The sequence below is a fragment of the Schistocerca americana genome, chromosome 10, assembly GCF_021461395.2.
Source record: "Schistocerca americana isolate TAMUIC-IGC-003095 chromosome 10, iqSchAmer2.1, whole genome shotgun sequence".
Taxonomy (NCBI): Eukaryota; Metazoa; Arthropoda; class Insecta; order Orthoptera; family Acrididae; genus Schistocerca; species Schistocerca americana.
In genome coordinates, this window is record NC_060128.1 from 163738244 (window position 1) to 163745335 (window position 7092).

At 42.0% G+C, this 7092-nt stretch overlaps 1 protein-coding gene across 1 annotated transcript in view; it reads right to left on the bottom strand.

The window, feature by feature from the left end:
- Positions 1-5833, bottom strand: part of LOC124552328 (UDP-glycosyltransferase UGT5-like) — a 90398-nt gene extending 84565 nt beyond the window's left edge. Inside the window, exon 1 of the mRNA XM_047126599.1 lies at positions 5756-5833. The gene's annotated coding sequence lies outside the window, so the exon portion shown is untranslated. The remainder of the gene's footprint in view (positions 1-5755) is intronic.
- Positions 5834-7092: the final 1259 nt, after the last annotated feature.

Genomic DNA, 7092 nt, shown 5'->3' on the forward strand with positions numbered 1-7092 from the left:
CGTCTTGTGTTTTGTTAATGTGTTGACATATTCTTCTGAATTAATGGTGCCACCTCTTGGCGTCACATAAATGAGAATCACACCTTGACAGTCCCAGAACACGGTGTTCATGGCCTTATACTAAAATGTAGACCTTCCAGGCCGGAAATATCATGTCCATTGTAATTATCCGGGCTGTTATGCCGTGGTCGGTTGATGAACTCTGTGTCGATTCCCAATGTTTCATCTCCGACTGCGGGAGACATCTTCAAGGGGGTCCGTAGCTCGTAATTTACAAGCCCACCAGGAAGATACAGGAATACCTTAAGCCTGCCAAGGACGCTCGCAAACCATTGGAAAAAGCTGGAGTGTGTAGGATCCCATGCTGCTGTGGTGATGTTTATGTGGGTACCACTAAAAGAACTGTTTCTAAACGTTTGGAAGAGCACAAGGGAAATTGTAGAAGAGGAGAAACGGAGCGATCAGCTGTTGCGGAGCATGCTTTCCAGCCAGGGAACCACAATATTCGTTTCGAGGAGACGCAAGTACTAGCGGCCACAAGCGGATATTACGAAAGGCTCTACAGTGAGGCAATCGAAATCGCTAAACACCCAAATAATTTCAACCGAAAGGAGGAGGGCGTGAAATTAAACGGTATATAGATAGATGCCGGTGATAAAGAAAATGTGTACCACCCGTCCACCACTGGGTAATGGCAACGGCGATCGACGGCGACGGACATCGGCCAATTGCACTGACGTTTTCAAAACACGTGACGTCACGCCGCGGCGTGGGAGCGCGCGGACACGGAATTTAGCGGCAGTCAGTAGCGAGCCAGTGGGTGTGTTGGACCTTCCATCGAGCTACGGACCCCCTTGAAGATGTCTCCCGCAGTCGGAGGCGAAACGTTGGGAATCGAAACAGAATTCATCAACCGACCACGGCATAACAGCCCGGATAATTATAATGGACATGTTCATGGCCTTACAGGCGGAAGCAGTTGCTTTCAATGTTTTCTTCTGTGGGGAGTGGGAACGGAGACATTTCATCGACTGGGCTCAAAATGGAGAACCCAGGTTTCATCACCTCTCACAATTTGGGACAAGAATGCCTCCATCTCAGCTTCAAAATATTGTAAGAAATCAAGACAAATGTTTTTCTGTGAGATTTGTGATCCATCGTTAGAGACTGCGGGACCCATCTTGCACGAAATTTTGAATATCCAAAAGTGCGCGTAATTGCATTCACACTTCCTTTGCTGACTGACAGATGCAGCGCAATCTGGCGAGTTGTAATGTGTCTGTCCACGTGAGTGACAACATCAACTCGTTGCAGCATGTCAGGTGTGACAGCCCTGATGGTCTCCCCGGCCGCTGCAAATCGTGGAGCTCCGCCGAACTGCCTTCTGATGACCTCACCCTCCTTGCCCAGCGACTTCTGTAACTGTACCTGTGTCGACAGCAGATGCTCCACAGACTTTGCACAAGCGTTTGTGAATATCCCCCACGGTTTCTTTCTTTGCAGTGAGAAACTCAATGACGCCATGTTGCTTGTAACGTACATCACCTACAGACGCCACATTGAAACTGAACTGCAGTTACGCTATATGTCGGAAGTGACGGAAACATGGCAAGCTCACTCAGGAGACTTCAAATAATAGATATGTAACGTTTCGCATTCGTAGCGTTGTTTTCGGCTGAGAAAAAAATGCGGTGCATTACTTTCTGTGCAACCCTCGTACTAACCAAGGATTGTTTTGTCTGTTGAAGCTTATATCTGACATTCTACATCTACATCTACATATATACTCCGCAAGCCACCTGACGGTGTGTGGCGGAGAGTATTTTGAGTACCTCTATCGGTTCTCCCTTCTATTCCAGTCTCGTATTGTTCGTGGAAAGAAAGATTGTCGATATGCCTCTGTGAGGGCTCTAATCTCTGTGATTTTATCCTCATGGTCTCTTCGCGAGATACACTTAGGAGAAAGCAATATACTGCTTGACTCCTCGGTGAAGGTATGTTCTCGAAACCGAGCTACTGAGCGTCTCTCTCGCAGTCTTCCACTGGAGTTTATCTATCATATCCATAACGCTTTCGCTATTATTAAATGATCCTATAACGAAGCGCGTACTCTCCGATGGATCTTCTCTATCTCTTCTATCAACCCTTCTGGTACGGATCCCACACTGGTGAGCAATATTCAAGCAGTGGGCGAAAAAGTGTACTGTGACCTACTTCCTTTATTTTCGGATTGCATTTCCTTAGGACTCTTCCAATGAATCTCAGTCTGGCATCTGCTTTAACGACGATCAACTTTATATGATCATTCCATTTTAAATCTCTCCTAATGCGTACTCCCAGATAATTTATGGAATTAACTGCTTCCAGTTGCTGACCTGCTATATTGTAGATAAATGATAAAGGATCTTTCTTTCTATGTATTCGCAGCACATTACACTTGTCTACATTGAGATTCAATTGCCATTCCCTGCTCCATGCGTCAATTCATTGCAGATCCTCCTGCATTTCAGTACAATTTTCCATCGTTACAACCTCTCGATATACCGCAAAAAGCCTCAGTGAACTTCCGATGTTATCCACAAGGTCATTTATGTATATTGTGAATAGCAACGGTCCTATGACACTCCCCTGCGGCACACCTGAAATCACTCTTACTTCGGAAGACTTCTCTCCATTGATATGGCATGCTGCTTTCTGTTATCTAGGAACTCTTCAATCCAATCACACAATTGGACTGATAGTTCATATGCTCTTACTTCGTCCACTAAAAGACTGTGGCAAAGTGTATCGAACGCCTTGCGGAAGTCAAGAAACACGGCATCTACCTGGGAACCTGTGTCTGTGGCCCTCAGAGTCTCGTGCACGAATAGCGCGAGCTGGGTTTCACACGATGGTCTTTTTCGAAACCTATTGTGTAGGAAATCGTGGCTGAACCGTCACAATTGGCTCACATTTAGGAAATTTAAGGACACAAAACACGTCTGCCACCAGCGATGCGCTCTACAACCAAGCCGCGGTTCGTTTTACGAATCGAAATTTGGAGACGAGCTGTTCGTGAACAAAGATTCAAGATGGTGAAAAAAAAAGTTTTCTGCTGATGACAGCACGCAAAGGGTCGAGTGTTTTGCCTTACGGCGTAACTTTCTATCTACTGAAATAAGCAAGCAACTACGGTCTTCCTTTACTGAAACCGTGTATATTACTTTAATGGCATTCGTTCTCTCTTGAAAAGAGAAGTGGCGTGAAGTAACGCTTATCAATGTTCGCAGCCACACGTGGCGCTAAGATAAGTTGGGAGTGTTCCAGAGTACTGCGGTACTGTTTCCGTTATTCCATGTTTGTGTTCACATGATACTGCGCAGTAGCAAAAGACTTCAGCCACACTGGGAACACTTTCTGCGCCATTTTTGAGTAATATTCAGACGCAGACGTGTGTGTGTGTGTGTGTGTGTGTGTGTGTGTGTGTGTGTGTGTGTGTGTGTGCGTGTGTTTAGTATTCCCGAACCATCAGACTCACACATTTACGTTCAGACAAACTCTCACTGATGTTCAACTGTACATTGCATCACAACATGGTCGCGAACAGAACTGTGCTCCAGAAAGAGTAGAATAAATTTCGTTATTTACGTCTGTGATCACAAATTTGTTGGGTCCTTAGACTAACTGTTTCGGTCAGCAATCATCATCTTCAGATCTCGGTACCGATTTACTACTTCACTCTCCAGGGGCTTTCGATTCTGTCGTAAGTCAGACATGCCACTAGTTTCACAAGCTGCGACGTGTATGGTATACGACAGAGTCAAAAGGCTTTGTAAGCTGAAGCAGCAAATCAGTACCGAGCTCTGAAGATGGTCATTTCTGACCGAAACCGGTAGTCAAAGGTTTAACAAGTTTGGGATCATAGGCGGAAATAGAGAAATTTATTATAGTTTTTTTTCTGGGCTTCAATACCATTTCCTAGTTTCATTACTTTATAGCACACGTAACATGGAATTTTCATCATAGTGCACTAATTTCAATTTCACTTCAGTAATTATCTGTTGCTTAGTAAACTGTTACGTGCCAGGTGTCCGCAGAGATTGGTAGTTCACGCGCTCCTTTTTTATGTTCTTTAATTTATGTTGACAACCTTTTACAGCATAACAATCCGTGACGAGAGTGTAAAAGTGTGTGCATTTACTATAACTTGTCTCAGCTACCGTTAAATCACTTCAACACAGTTGTTTAAGCTAAACAATCAACGTTTAGTAAATTTAGATTGGTTTGCACAACTGGTAGCGTTAAACGAGATTTTTTAAATTTACTGGGTAAAGCTTGAAAATTAATTCAAACGCGTTAAAATTATGGAAGTGCCATGAATTTTATAAGATAATAAACTACCATACAGGAGCAGGAATGCAGTAATGTAGTCGACATCTCATACTGCAAGGTCAAATTGTTAACAATGAAATCATATTTAAATTATTGTATGGAGAGCATGAATGAGTAGCTATTCCACCAGTATACCGGTAACAGTAAATCAAGACACAGATGAAATAGCTCCATCACAGGACATTTTAATTTCCACTGTCTATACTTTTGCAAAAAAATTCAAAAAACTTTGTCAGCATGACCAGGAAGGATTCAGAATTCACACTCATAGCAGTGGAACTTCAAAAACCTTAACGAACTAATTTTTTTTACATGTGAAATTTCATCGTTTTTTCACTTACTAACGGCAGTATTTGTTGCTATAGGTACACTTTTCTTCATAAGTAAGAGAGATTCTTCGATGATTTGTGCACAGCATACAAACCATACTTAAAGGTGTATGAAACTCTAGAATTTTCGAAATCTATTAAAAACTGTGGTAAACATTGAGGTAACTAACTATAAAATTTGTGTTTTTCCTAAACATGAAGTTTAAAATATAACAGTTCATTCGTTTTTTCATAAATTAAATAAATTATAGAGTTTCATACACCTGTGAGTATGGTATGTATGATGTGCAAAATTCATTGAAGAATCTAACTTATAAAGAGAAGTGTACCTATATCAACAAATGCAACCATTAGTAAGTGAAAAAAATGATGAAATTTCACACGCGAAAATAATTTATTTCGTTATGTTTTCGAACTTCCACTGCAGTGAGTGAATCCTGAATCCTTCCTGGTGATGCCGACAAAGTTTTATCAATTTATTTGTAAAAGTATAGACACTGGAAATTAAAATGTCCTGTGATGCCTCTCCTTCTCCAAGTCGGTCCGTTTGACGTCCTACCCCCCTCAAATAGTTTCATAAAAGTTTCCCTTTATTGCCGATCTTAGGTCCGCCATATTTAACACTGCTATGCCTCCCTAGCAACATTCTACTGGGTTTCCCTATGATGTACGTTGTCATCTGTCTCACTGGCACACTACAGCGTTTAGGCCTCAATAGACAATAAACGCCTATGAGTTTCCCCATCTTGTGGTGAATCTGTGTTATTTGTGGCACCCGGTCCTGGACGACAGGGTTCGTTTCACAATCCCTGAAGGGAAAAACAGAAGAAATGTGTCCCCCATCTTTCCTGGCAACTTCGCACTCATATATCTCTCGTTTTCCTTCAACTTTGTTTCGTATTTTATAACTCTGGTTCCTCGGGATCTAACAAACGTTCTTTGGTAAGTTTATCGCTCATTTCCGCCATCTAGATATACTCAAAATCATCTTTACGTACACTGAATCCACACAGCTTAGGCGACACCAATTTTTGCAAGCAATGCCGCCGACTTACTTTATTGTGCCTGGATACTCTTTCGTACGCCTCCAGACTATGATCGCACCGGTGCTGCCGAATGGAGGCGAAGTGACCTCGCCCAGACAGCTGCGCGTGGATCGCCTGCCGCAGTGTTTATAAACTGGACCGCCTGATAAAGGAATAGCTGTGTAGGCGTGACACAGCAACGATACCCTCAAGTCAGGGAACAGAAAGCGATACTCTTGCTCTCATGTGACTTCAGTAACGAAGTATTAACCTGTCATGTGATAATACGGCTTGTCATGCTGACGTTTCTGTTAAAATGTGAAAGTTCGCTGATTGATTTAGTCTTAAGACATTTTTCCTTCCTAAAGGCGTGTAAGGTTATTGCTGTTCATCAGTTAGCCTCTTCCGTTTGTATACTGTCAGGGATGAGAAAATTTCGTTTAAACAATAGCGCAACGAGGTTTTATGTCCAAAACGCAGTGTGGATTAAGGGATTTCACTGCTGAAGAGCAGAGAAGCCACTATTTTAGGGGCAGAAATTGATTAACGTAGCCTCTGTGTATGTTCTGTGTGATTCAATTAATGTGAAACGCCTGGTAGTTGGAACAGAACAGGTAGTTGGAATTGTGGAAAGAGGCCAAAAATGAGCGGCTGTCAGTTACACTCGAACACATATAACTTTATTTAGTTGCCCAAACATTACAGCTTAACTATCGACTGCATATGTCACACAATCTTATCGCTTAAGGAACAATCTCTTTAATTTTTAAAATGGCTGCAGGCCCATGATTTAAAACACAACAACAATAAGTTTTCAAAGGCAGAAAGCGCAAGGTTTTATCCTTTAATAATATTTCAAATGAGGCTGAAGGCCCAAACAATCTAAGACTTAGCAAGTAAGGAATTTTAATTTTGATACGGCTGAAGGCCCATGATTTAAAAACCCAACTACAATACATTTTCAAACGCAGAAGGCCCAGAGCTTCATCCTTAAATAATTTTAAAAAGGAGGCTGATGGCCCAAACAATCTAAGACTTAGCGAGTAAGGAATTTTAATTGTAAGACGGCTGAAGGCCCAAGATTGAAAAACACAACTACAATATTATTTCAGAAGGCAGAAGGCCCAAAGCTTTATCCAAAAATATTTTAAATGAGGCTGAAGCCCCAAACAATGCAAGACTTGACAAGTAAGGAACATTCCATTTTAAAACGGCTGAAGGCTTATTATTTAAAACCCAACTAAAAGCATACAAATTCAAACCATCGGCTATTAGCCATTAAAATACACAATCAAACATCAATAAGAAAAGGCAGTACAGCCAGCGGCGCTCAGAAGTTTTTAGGGGTCGGTCTGCACTTGAAATAT